Genomic DNA, 12,576 nt, shown 5'->3' with positions numbered 1-12,576 from the left:
ATTTCAGCCATTTGCTTATTAATGTTTATGGCTTATTAAAACAAAGTATTTACATATTAATGTTTGTTGATTACTGGATGTTTAAGTTGCTTAGTTGTAAATGATTGAGATAGTCACTCTGGGGAGGAGATATTTAATTTGGTGTTGTCTGTGCTTTAATTTAGATTTCCAAATAAGTAATTGAATGAGAAAATGTCATCTACACCTATGCATTTCAGTTTTGAAAGGTCATCCCGTGGTTAGTTTATACATTTTCAAATTCTTGTCACATTGCTCAATAAGATATTAAAGTCAACTTCACCCTATACATATTTCTTTCGATTGACATATAAATGTTCTGTTTGAAATAATAACTAAATTTAATGCCTACATATTTCTTATGGAAGAAAGGTTGGAAAATCTTCTAAATGAGCCTGAGAGAAAGACACTAATTCTTTTTGTTTTATCAAAGGAATTTATTTTTACATTTAATTGCTTTCTGACTTTTTTTGCAGGTTATCTGAAGTTGGAGTTCTTCATGCTCTGTGAAAACTGTAGTATATAGAACTCCAGCATTTTCCTGACAAACATCAAAGCTACTTTGGATCCGGGGTTGACTTCACATCCCTCAAAGAGCATTTCAAATGGCAATCTTCAGACTGCAAAGAAAACTTGGGGTGAGTAAGAGCAAAAGAAAGAATATACTAAACTTGACAAACCTTGGCTTGATAAAAGTCAGTTTCATTTCAAACATAATTTGCTTGTCTCCTCTTGTTTTCTCCACTTTCTGACCAGCTAAACAGTAGTGAGCAAACAAGTGTTGCCAATAACCATGTCATTTTTTCCCATGGTGCCAATGGTGTTAGTGATGAAGTGGCTTCATATATTGGTTATTTTACCAGAAGGAAGTGGAAACTTGAGGAAAGGAAAGCAGAGTAACGATGTTCCTAGCAATGGTACTTTTGCTGGCACAGAGATACTCTCAGAGAAGTCAGAAATGAGTTATGGAATTGCTCTTTCTTGATTGGATGAGAGATTGCTGTAATGTTTTCGGATTTTAACCAACTACCAAGAAGCTCTAAGGACTCTTCAACGAAGAGTAATCTTCACCTTTGAAGAGAAAGCCTTGTCTGAATTCCTATAGCAGAAAGAGGAGGAATTAGGCTGCAAAGATTGAACAGACAGTATATAGAAACAAGTATTTACATAAATTTAGGGAAATTCATTTTACTTCTTTGTGTCTCTGTTTGCTTTCTCCAGTTGTGACTTCTCTTCCCCGCTAGTAGTAGATAGAATTCTACCCCCTCTTTCACTTAGTATTGGAATAATCATCTTTGATACAATAATTCAAATGAGACATGCAAAATGAATGAAAGAGCATAGGATGAGGTGGAGTCTCAGGAGTACACAATTAGGCTCTAGAAAAAAAAATTAACTAAATTTAGCACATTTGCTCAACTATGGACCCTGAATCGGAAATAGATTGTTAATTTTTTTTCTTTTTTTCTTTTTTTTTTTTTTTTTAAGACGGAGTCTCGCTCTGTTGCCCAGGCTGGAGTGCTGTGGCCGGATCTCAGCTCACTGCAAGCTCCGCCTCCCGAGTTCACGCCATTCTCCTGCCTCAGCCTCCCGAGTAGCTGGGACTACAGGCGCCGCCACATCGCCTGGCTAGTTTTTTGTAGTTTTTAGCAGAGACAGGGTTTCACCGTGTTAGCCAGGATGGTCTCGATCTCCTGACCTCGTGATCCGCCCGTCTCGGCCTCCCAAAGTGCTGGGATTACAGGCTTGAGCCACCGTGCCCTGCCAGATTGTTAAATTTTAAAGCATTCATGAAACTGGCTCATGAGAAGTTCAAGGCTTGGCTCCCAAAGACATAGATGGGAAATGGATTTTGGCTAACAATTATTTATTTATTTATTTATTTGAGACAGAGTGTCACTCTGTTGCCCAGGCTGGAGGGCAATGGCGCAATCTTGGCTCACCACAACCTCCACCACCCAGGTTCAAGCAATTCTCTTGCCTCAGCCTCCTGAGAAGCTGGGGTTACAGGCGTGTGCCACCACGCCTGGCTAACTTTTGTATTTTTAGTAGAGGCGGTGTTTCGCCATGTTGGCCAGGCTGTTCTCGAACTCCTGACCTCAGGTGATACACCTGCCTCAGCCTCCCAAAGTGCTGGGATTACAGGCTTGAGCCACTGTGCCCGGCCAGATTGTTAAATTTTAAAGCATTCATGAAACTGGCTCATGAGAAGTTCAAGGCTTGGCTCCCAAAGACATAGATGGGAAATGGATTTTGGCTAACAATTATTTATTTATTTATTTATTTGAGACAGAGTGTCACTCTGTTGCCCAGGCTGGAGGGCAATGGCGCAATCTTGGCTCACCACAACCTCCACCACCCAGGTTCAAGCAATTCTCTTGCCTCAGCCTCCTGAGAAGCTGGGGTTACAGGCGTGTGCCACCACGCCTGGCTAACTTTTGTATTTTTAGTAGAGGCGGTGTTTCGCCATGTTGGCCAGGCTGTTCTCGAACTCCTGACCTCAGGTGATACACCTGCCTCAGCCTCCCAAAGTGCTGGGATTACAGGCGTGAACCACCACGCCCGGCCCAGTCATTCATTCTTAATGACTCTAAACCCTTGAAACTATTTTATCAGTTTGCTTGGTGATTAAATTGTATCATGGCACAAAATGTCATCTATTCATTTAAACCTCACAGAGACACCCAAGATAATACAGGCTAGGAGTGGGGATGTTGTAGCAGGAGCGTCCATCCTCTCTAGGAAATGTAAAAATGTCCTGCAGTTTTTCAGAAGGATTTCATCATAACTGGACCTTGAGTAAGGAGAGACCCTTATAATCAGCAGAGAGTGGTAGAATAAATCTGGTTGGCATAGAAGCTTCTCCTAAAACTCAGTAGTCCTTTTTGTAATGCTTATGGTGAGGCTGGAATTTTGTATACTTCATCTCAAGTAAATTTCACGATAACCCTGAGAGATGAGTACTATTATATTCCTCATCTTACATTGAAGGAAACTGAGGCTTCTTTCTGAGCTTCACTGAGTAAGGTTAGGTAAATTGCTAAGACCACACAGCTAATACATAACCGAATCTAACTCCATTTTCAGCTCTGACTACAAGTCCAGCCTATGGTCACCACTTTATATGGCTAGTTTCTGACTCTTCGTTGGGAGTCACTTCTACACATTGCTTGCACACGCACTTACTCTATATTGTAATGAAAAAGAAACCAACCGTAGCCTATATTTTACTTGTAAAATCTTTGGATCTTCAGGCATAATGAAAGTATTTCACAGTATGCAGTGTGCACAGGATTGCCATAATATAATTACGGTATCAGTCAGTGTTGTGTGTGCATGTATGTGCTTAAAGGAGTCATTCCATCATTCTAAAGTATACTTTCCATGAATAAGAATATATACTTTGCTAAATGCATCATGTCAGAATGACACTTATAATTTCAGGATATGTACAAATTAAATACACCACTTAAAATGCAAAAACCTCAAATAGACTAGATTCTAAAGCTGGCCATTTAACACATAATTATTGATTAACTCATGCTATGCTATACAGGCAAATCTTACATTTAGTTGACATTGGTACAAGTCACATATAAGCTGGTGCATTTTACTGTAACTCATGGTCACTATTAATTGTCTAAATTTCTTACAAATGTAGGTCGTTGCTGTTAGAGGAGCTAGACATGAATGTGGACAAATCAAGATTCCCTTTCTCCCTCACCAGACCTTGTATACAAGTCAGTAATAGATTATATAATAGATTATGTTCAACATAAAAAGTATGCCTTTTTAAAGATATAATCATACTCTCGTTAGCACAGGAGATGCCTTGTTGGAAATGGGAATGCTAAATAAATCAGCACCATAGAGTGTGAAGGTGTGGTTCCTATGTATTGAATATATGGCATATGTTCAATTATTTACAGTCCCTGAAATAGTCCCTGTTCGAGAGCAGACACTCAATAAATATTTGAATGGATTCTCCATTCACTTGAACTCCCTTGAAATCATCACAAGTCATGGGACATTATTTCTTCTGGATATCAGCCACCCCATTGTAGTCCTTCTCCCTGTCTGCAGGGATGTCTGCCTGCCATCTGCCTATCCCAGTTGTGACCTGATCTTTAGCCCTTGCTTCCCCTCCTGCAAGTTTTTCCCTTGAGAGCACCTCAAGGGAAAGCCACCATCACCCTTGAATTTTAAAATCACACTAGCTAGTCTTACTTGCACTATTGCCCCACTTCTGCCATGTTTACTAACATACTTTTTTTATCAGCTATTATGCGAAATAATTGTTCAGCTGAACACAAAGCAACAGCAGAATTAGAGACTCAAGAGAGTCCACAAACTCATTGATAAAACTTTCAAACTGAGGAGAGTGGTCTGTTCCCATTCACAGACAGAGCCAAGCACTGCAATGTACTCTTCTTCTGTACTGGCTGCCCCGTCATAAGAGAATCAAGAATCCATTACATTAAACATAGATCTTTAATAAAAGTATTTCTGAGACAGAGTAATGTAACAAATCAGTAGTATAGGAGGAAGTCTTAAATATATGCCTGTATCTAGGTATAAAACAAAAGATTTGTATTGTTTTACTCTTTTATTTTTCAATTTATTTTATTATGCATACCATAAAGTATACAAATTTAAAATATCTATTTTCATGAATTTTACAAAAGAAACACAACCACCACACAGCCCAGATTTAAATAATTACCAGCCAACCAGAGGCCTCTCTCATACCCACTTCTAATCATTACCTACCCTATTCCTACCCCACATCCAAGGAGCTCTAAAATTGATTACCAAAGATCAGTTTACCTGTCTTTTTATTTATTATAAATGTATTTCATCGTGTAGACTTCATATACTGTAGACTCAATTGTGTCTTCTTCACTCAATCTTTTACCTGTAAGATTCATCCATGTTGTTGTTGCTATTCTCATTGCTATGTAGTATTCCACTGTATTATAATTTCACAATTAATCCATTCACTTTGTAATGGACTTTTGGATTTTCATCAGTTTGGGACTAAGGCGAATAATGGTGTTATAAACATTCTTGTACACATTGCAGTGCACGTACTTAACATTTCTGTTGGAAATGCAATCATGAGCCACATAACGACATTTCAGTCTGTGACAGACTACGTATATGACAGCGGTCACGTAAGATTATAATACAGTATTTTTAGCATAGCTTTTCTATGTTTAGATACACAAATACTTACCTTTGTGTTACAACTGCCTGCGGTATTCAGTACAGTAACATGCTATTCAGGCTTGTAGCTTAAGAGTAATAGGGTAGACCGTGTAGCTTAGGTTTGTAGTAGGCTGTACCAATGATGAAATTGCCTAACAATGCATTTCTCAGAACGTTTTCCCATTGTTTAAGTGATGCATGACTGTATATTTAGGAGGGAAATTATTGCATTACAGGATAACTATATTGTTAGTTTTTAGAAGGTATTGCCAAAGTGTTTCCCAACGCGGACGAGAATTCTCAGTTACTCTGTGACCATCAAGCACTTGCTATATTCTGGGGATTCGGGGTTTGAGTTTGTTGTAATCATTCTTGTGGAGGTATAGTAGTAACTCTATGTGATTCTATCTGCGTTTCCCAGATGCCTAATGCTGTTGAACACTTTTTCATATGCTTATTGGTCACTTGAATATTCTTTTTCATAAAATGGTTGTTAAAATTATTGGCCATTTTCTTGTTGGCTATTTATTTCTTATTGATATACAGAGGACATAGATTAACAGATAAGATACATGTATAGATCCACAAAATCATAGGAATTCTTTGTTGGAGCTATATGGCAAATTTCTTCCATTCTCTCACTAGTCTTTTTATTAACTGAATGAGATCATCTAATAAAATAAAATTCTGAATTTTAATTCATTCCAATTTATCAATCTTTCCTTTTATGGCTATTAGCAGCACTCCCAGATCTGAAAAAGAAAAAAGAAAAAAAAAAATAACTGCCTAACTGAAGGTTAAAAAAAAAAAACTCTTTTAAGAAGCTGCATGGTTTTAACTTTCTCATTTAGTTCTATGATGTTTCTGGAATTGATTTTTTGTATATGGCATAAATTAGGGGCCAAGATTTTTTTAAGTTGGGATATAAAATTAATCTAGCACTATGTTTAAAATGCACCTCATTTTACCTTGCACTACAGTGGCACATTTGTTGTAAAGAAGTTGTTTATGTGAATCTGTCACTGGGCTCTTTTTTCTCTTCATCTATTTGTCCATCCTGGCATCAATACTGTTTTAATTAATATAGTCTCAATAAATGCTTACATAAAATCTCCAACATTCTTTCTCTTCTTCAAGATTATCTTTGCTATTCTTGGCAAATCTGAAATTTTTATTGTCATTTTATTGAACCTGTAGATAAATGTAGAGAGAAGTGACATCTTAAACAATAGTCTCCTAATTCTTAAAAATGGTATGACTCTTAGGTATTTTATCTCATTAATCTTTTTTTAGTTTTCTGTGCAGAAATTTTGCACATACTTTGTTAAATTTATCCCTGGGTATTTTATTTTTTATACTACTATACCTGTGTATTTTTCAGTTTTTGTACATGATAATTTGTTGCTAATACATAAAAGTATAATAATTTATTTGATATTGCTCTGTGTTTATACATAGAGTTTCCAGATTTTCAATGTACACAGTCTCATCATCTGCAAATAATACGGTTTTTCCCTCTCCTTTCAATATTTATACCTTTTATTTTTCTTGCTGACTAGAATCTCCAGTAAAATGTTGAGTAAAAGTCATGGTAACTGATATCCTTATGCCTTTCCAAATTCAGGATAAAAACTTTCAACAATTCAACCTTAAGGATTTTTTGTATATTTTTGAAGATATCCATTATTAGATGGAGAAAATTTCTTTCTATTTCTAGTTTACTAAGAATTGTGTTATGAATAAGTGTTATCTTTTATCAAATATTATTAGTAACCTATGGATATAATCATGTTTTTTCTTCTTTATTTTATAAATGAAATGAATTACATCCATTGACTTTTCCAATGTTAAACCAATCTTGCATTCCTGGACAAAGCTAACGTGCTTTCCATTATTCTTTATACGTGCCTCTGGATTTAATTAGCAAAGCTTTGGTTTAGACATTTTGCCTCTATGTTACTAAGAAATATATGTTGGCAAAATCATTGCCAAAATGTATGTTGGCAAAAAAAAGTTGGCAAAATACCTGCTTCTGAATTAGTGGCATCAAGTGGCTTTCTGCAGATGTTTTGTAAAGGGGCCAATAACCTCTTTCAACCAGGATACTGATATTCAGTGCTGTGTCTCTTATACAATAATAAAGCTTAGACATCCATGAGGAAATTTAGCTAAGAGTTTTGAGTTTTATGAGTTCTCCTGGGCCCTGGATCTTCATAGCAAGTGGTAGAATAGAGGCACTGGCTCAGAGCTTGGTGGACATGTCTCTGAGCCCACAGCTTTCTCTTGTAGATAGGTACAACGAATCCACGGAACAATGGTTTCCCTTCAGGATACATGCCAAACTCTTTAATACAGAACCCAAGACCTGTGGGTCCTGGGATCTACAAATCTCTCTAGCTTCATATCTTGCTCTGCTTCCTAGCTCCCTCTGGTAATCTACAAGTCCAGTGCAGTATCCATTGCACTACAGAGCCAGGTCCTCTTGCAATCTATATGGTTCGTATGTACTGACTTACTTATAGTTCCTTGAATATATCAAGCTTTCACTCACTTTAGAGACAGGACCTACTTTTCTCCTGCCAGGACCTACTTTTTCTATCTAGGTCTTTTCTTTTTTAGTGTGCCTTATTATATACAGAGATATCACAGAGGATGACTACTATGTCTGACTAATCTTTTTATCCTACAGACTTGACCAGTATATAAGAGGCACTCTAAAACAATGTTCGTTTGAAATGAATGAATTAATGAAAATGTATTTACTATAAGTCTCCTATGTTCATTGTCATCTCAATGTAAGAACTGAGGAACAGGCCGGGCTCAGTGGCTCATGCCTGTGATCCCAGCACTTTGGGAGGCTGAGGCGGGCAGATCACCTGAGGTCAAGTGTTGTAGACCAGCCTGGCCAACATGGTGAAACCCCGTATCTACTAAAAATAAAAAAATTAGCCAGGTGTGGTGGTGGGCGCCTGTAATCCCAGCTACTCGGGAGGCTGAGGCAGGAGAATTGCTTGAACTCGGGAGGCAGAGGTTGCAGTGAGCTGAGATTGTGCCACTGAACTCAAACCTGGGCGACAGAGCAAGACTCTAAAAAAAAAAAAAAAAAGAGAACACAAAGATAAGTGAGAAAAGCAATAATATCACTAATTTATTCATTAATTAAGTCAGCAAATAACTACTGAATATGGGTAACTGACATCTTTATGCTTTCTGAATTCAAGGTTAAAATGTTCAGTAATTCAACTATAAGTTGATTTTTTTTTGTATATTTTTGACATTGTGTATAGCTTTTGCTAGGCAGAATGCTACATATAGTCAATGGATGAGGCAGAAACACCCAATTTTATAGTCTGTCTGGGGAGGGAGAGAATCGAGTTAACATAATAAGAAAAACAAAGGTGTGAATTTTAAAATTATAACTTGAAATATGTTCCAAAAAGGGAAAAAACACAGCATTAAGTTTCAGAACATAGAGAATGGGGAATGCTTACTTCAGAGAGAACTTTCAAAGTAGCCTCACTGAGGTGGTATATTAGGCCATTCTCTCATTGCTATAAAGAAGAACCTGAGGCTGTGTAATTTATATGAAAAGAGGTTTAATTGGCTCACGTTCTTCAGGTTATGCAGGATGCATAGCAGCTTCTGCTTTTGGAGTGGGGGGTACCAGGAAGCTTCCAATCAAGGCAGAAGGCAAAGAGGGAGCAGTCATCTTACACAGCAGGAGCCAGAAGCAAGAGAGGGGCAAGGGAGGTGCCACGCGTGTGTAAGGGACCAGGTCTCATGAGAACTCACTCACTATTGTGATGACAGCACCAAGGGGGATGGTGCTAAACCATTCCTGAGAAATCCACCCCCATGATCCAATCACCCTCCACCAGGCCCCACCTCCAACAATGGAAGTACAAATCACCATAAGATTTGATGGGGACACAGATCAAAACCATATTAGGTGGTTACTGTTAAGGAGCCAGTCAAAACTCTTAACCTTTACATAGTTCTGAACCAGGGTACTTAACCAGATCATAATTTTATTCAGCTTGGTTTATCTCAGCAGTTCTCAAAGTATTGTCCAGATACCAGTAGGGGTTCCAAAACTCTTTCAGAGGAGCCGTGAGGTCAAAACTCTAATACTAAGATCATGATAGTATCTTGCCTCTTTTACGCTCATTATCTTATGAAGGTATGGTGATTTCCAGAAGCTACATGGCATGTGAGATGTCACATTAGATTGAATGAAGAAAGTGTCCTTTATTAAACCAAACATTAATGAGATTTGCAAAAATATGTATAACGGTGTCATTTCCTCACTCAATGTTTTTGTTTTAGACAATAGAGTTATGTTGATAAAAACGTGTTTTTTGGCCGGGCATGGTAGCTTACTCCTGTAATCCCAGCACTTTGGAAGGCTGAGGCGGGTGGATCCCCTGAGATCAAGAGTTCGAGACCAGACTGACCAACATGGAGAAACCCCGTCTCTATTAAAAACACAAAATTAGCTGGGTGTGGTGGCGTGCGCCTATAATCCCAGCTACTTGGGAGGCTGAGGCCAGAGAATCTCTTGAACCCAGGAGGTGGAGGTTGCAGTGAGCCAAGATCGCACCATTGCATTCCAGCCTGGGCAACAAGAGAGATACTCCATCTGAAAAAAAAAAAAAAGTGTTATTTATGTTAACATGTCATGGGTTTATTATTGCTATTTTACAATAATTTAACAAATACCTTAAAAATTTCCAAGTTTTAATTTTCAGTATGGTAAAAATGGATAGATAAAGCCCCATAAACCAAAGTTCTTTTGAGTTCTCAAACAATTTTAGGAATATAAAGAGGTTCTGAGATTTAAAATTCTGGGAACTACTGGTTTTGCTAGTAAAATTAAGGACAGGTAAAAAGAATATTATCACTAGACAAACTGAAAGATACCTAAGATGATATACAAAAAAATGATCCCTGCTAACCTTCCAAGTTTGGACATAAATTGAAAACATCTGTCTGAAAACTAAAACATTCAGTCAAACATCTCCAGTGTTCCAAAAATCCCAATGGGTAGCAGGTTATGGACAAAACATTCTGAGTATGTGAGTGAGCAGCGGCAGGGCTCCATGAGAAGGAAGGTTCTGGTGCCCCATAGACCCAGATTGAGTGTTTTCCATTTTAATTGGAAAACTTTGCAGCCTCTTGTTTATAGCACAGGGGATAGGAAATCAGGCATTTGTAAGTGAAATAAAAATAGAACCAACTCTTCAATTTAAACTTCTGGAATCTTTTCCTTGAAATGTTGCCTGCAGGTCTCTCTACCCAATTATTCTGCACCAGGACTGCTCAGGCACTGTCCAAGATGATCAATCCTGAACCTAACGCCATAAAATATTCAATCGCTCCATACCTTGGCCTGCTCTCTGGGCATTGTAAGTGCAGCACCTCAGTCATATTTTTGCCTAATTTTTACTCTCATCAGTAAAACTAGAAGTAATAAGACTCCCAACGATAAGAGATCATTATGAAGGAAAAGTTTCTTCAACATTTATTTTTTAACACTTAAGTTCATTCTTCTGTAATTCCAAAGAAAAAGTATCCATTTTATCTTGTAAAATTATATATATTTTACATTTTATCTGAAATGAAACTAGCGCCCTCCTCACTACCAAGAAGTCAAGAACAACAAAAAAAGCCCACTAAAAAATGAAAAGATTGAAAAATAGCAGAATACATTAAATTGGAAGATTATTGTGGATATTCTTATAGTCTTGATGTCCTGTACCCTAAGAAACATTTTTTCCACCAGACTTTGCAAGCAGAAATTATCAGATTACTTTGTGAATCCTTCTATTTGAATGTAACTTGTTGAAGGTTCTAGCCTACTTTTCCTATTGTAAATATGCTCATGCAAATTTATATGAAGTAATATGTATGAAAGTGCTGTACACTATAGTACATACGGTAACATATTAGATTATTGTTGTAAGTAAAGAAAGCAAAATAAAGGCCAGGCATGGTGCCTCATGCTTGTAATCCCAGCACTTTGGGAGGCTGAGGTGCGTGGATCACTTGAGCTCAGGAGTTTGAGACCAGCTTGGGCAACATGGTGAAACCCTGTCTCTATCAAAAATACAAAAATGAGTTGGGCATGATGGCACATGTCTGTGGTCCCAGCTACTCTGGAGGCTGAGATAGGAGGATTGCTTTAGCCTGGGAAGCCAAGGCTTCAGTGAGCTGTCATCACCCCAGTGCACTCCAGCCTGGGTGACACAGTGAGACCCAGTCTCAAAATAAATAAATAAATTATTTTTTTTAAAAAAATAAAGCAAAATAAAATATGATCTTTTTAAGTAAAAGCTATTGATGATATTCCTATCTAATCAACTTCTATCAATCTGTAATAATGCCTTGCTGAATCCAAAGTCTCCTTTTTAATTGACTAATAGAACATTTCTAGACTGACCCATTGGAGTATAGATGCCATCAAGTAATCCATCTGTAATCTGGAGCCACTTTTGTTTAAAGTTGTCCAAGTGCTTCTTGGATACTTAGTAATCTATTCCAGAAAGACTCTCTGTTAGCAAAGTTCTACAATAGGCATTCCCCTACCTGCCTGAGTATTGAACCAAAAAATAATGGTTTGTAGGTATTAAAATAGACAATGGCCAAACTTTACCATTATGTTTATAATTATTTACACAAATTTATTTAAGTTCAATGATACATTTTCCAGAGCTAAGCTTTTCAATTCAGAAAGTCAATGGATTTTCTGAACTTAAAAAAAAAAAAAAGAAAAGTCAAGCATTAGAATAACAAACTCACGATAATTGTCATTCCTGTTCTGAGGACTCAGTTTGTTTGAAAAGATTTAACTACAAAAAAGAAAAACAGTATTCAATGAATGTGAGGATGTGGACTCATTCATATATTTCCTTGAAATAGGTTGTTAATAATAGTTTAAAAAACAATACTGCACTGTAAGATGAAACTACTTCAATGTAATTATTCGGTCATCAAAGGCTATGAACATATAAACACGAATTTTGTCAACAGAATTATGTAATATCTTCCATAAAGTGGCCATTTACTTCAAGGTCATCATATCACTTTAACATTCTTAAGATTTTCAGTATTTTATGACTATGATTTGGAAAGGTGAGGGGAGGTCTGCAGAAAATATTTTACTTCATGGATATGCTTGTGTGTATGATCTTAATTATTCACCAAAGTTACTATGTTTCATCTTCATTTCCCTGATAGTATTACTCTAAAATGAGGAAATGGAAACCCAGTGTGGTGGCTCAAGCTTGTAATGCCAACACTTTGGGAGGCCAAGGCGAGCAGATCACGAGGTCAGGAGATCGAGATCATCCT

General features: G+C 37.2%; 1 long non-coding RNA gene across 1 annotated transcript in view; it reads right to left on the bottom strand.

Moving 5' to 3' along the window:
- Positions 1 to 513: 513 nt before the first annotated feature.
- Positions 514 to 12,576, bottom strand: part of LOC117099309 — a 46,484-nt gene continuing 34,421 nt past the window's right edge. The window contains exon 5 of the long non-coding RNA XR_004443757.1: positions 514 to 638. This is a non-coding gene — a long non-coding RNA (uncharacterized LOC117099309). The remainder of the gene's footprint in view (positions 639 to 12,576) is intronic.

This window comes from Trachypithecus francoisi, unplaced genomic scaffold (genome assembly GCF_009764315.1).
Source record: "Trachypithecus francoisi isolate TF-2019V2 unplaced genomic scaffold, Tfra_2.0 Lachesis_group16, whole genome shotgun sequence".
Lineage (NCBI taxonomy): Eukaryota > Metazoa > Chordata > Mammalia > Primates > Cercopithecidae > Trachypithecus > Trachypithecus francoisi.
This window is presented reverse-complemented; position numbering and strand designations above follow the sequence as displayed.